The following is a 1159-nucleotide window of genomic DNA, read 5'->3' on the forward strand; positions in this document are numbered from 1 at the left end:
GATTTGCTTGCATTGATTTTGTATCCAGCCACTTTGCTGAAGTTGTTTATCAGCTGTAGGAATTCTCTAGTAGAGTTTTTAGGGTCACTTAATTATACGATCATATCATCTGCAAATAGAGATAGTTTGACTTCTTCCTTTCCAATTTGTATCCCTTTGACTTCTTTATGTTGTCTAATTGCTCTAGCTAGGACTTCAAGAACTATATTGAAAAGATATGGAGAGAGGGGGTAGCCTTGTCTAGTCCCTGATTTTAGTGGGATTGCTTCAAGTTTCTCTCCATTTAGTTTGATGTTGGCTACCGGTTTGCTGTATATTGCTTTTACTATGTTTAGATATGGGCCTTGAATTCCTGTCCTTTCCAAGACTTTTAGCATGAAAGGATGCTGAATTTTGTCAAATGCTTTTTCAGCATCTAATGAAAAAAATATGGAATGCTTCACGAATTTGCGTGTCATCCTTGCGCTGGGGTCATGCTGATCTTCTCTGTATCGTTCCAATTTTAGTATATGTGCTGCCGAAGGAAGCACAATCACTTAATATTTTAAAAAAAATAGTGTCAAAAACATACACTATAGAAAAGAAAGCATCTTCAAGATGAACTCCATTGTGAAATATTTTTTACCCTCTTCTTTGTCTTCTATTGAGAACTATAAATTTTTATCCCAAGGTCATTTTTGAATGGTCACTTGTTTTATGACTCTTTGTATTTAGAATATTTATATATTCTAGATATTAGTTTTTTGATTAATTTATAGTTCTCAAAGATGTTCTCCCATTCTATGGTCTTCCTTTTCATCACATTGGTCATTTCCTCTGCAGTGCAGAAGCTTTTTAGTTTTATGAAGTCCCATTATCCATAACAACTAGTAAAATGTAAATTAAAAAAAAAACATGGAGATTTCATCTTACTTCAGTAAGAATAGAAAGATCAACAAAACAACTAGCATTAAATGCTGGAGAGGTTTGGGGAAAGGGAACCCTTATTCACTGTTGATGGGATTGTTGGCTGCTCTAATCACTTTGGAAATAAGTATAGAGAAACCTCAAAAAAATTTACCACATGATCTAGTTATACCACTCCATGGCATATAACTTGAAATCCTACTTCACAGATATTTGGTTAGCCATGTTCATTTTTGCATTATCTACCACAGGT

At 34.1% G+C, this 1159-nt stretch overlaps 1 non-coding gene across 1 annotated transcript; it reads right to left on the bottom strand.

Annotated features, from left to right (window-relative positions):
• Nucleotides 1–423: 423 nt before the first annotated feature.
• On the bottom strand, nt 424–530 carry LOC127693199 (U6 spliceosomal RNA). The gene has a single exon (XR_007979652.1). It is a non-coding gene; the product is annotated as a U6 spliceosomal RNA (small nuclear RNA).
• Between the last annotated feature and the right edge of the window lie 629 nt (nt 531–1159).

This window comes from Apodemus sylvaticus, chromosome 9, assembly GCF_947179515.1.
Source record: "Apodemus sylvaticus chromosome 9, mApoSyl1.1, whole genome shotgun sequence".
NCBI classification, from domain to species: Eukaryota; Metazoa; Chordata; class Mammalia; order Rodentia; family Muridae; genus Apodemus; species Apodemus sylvaticus.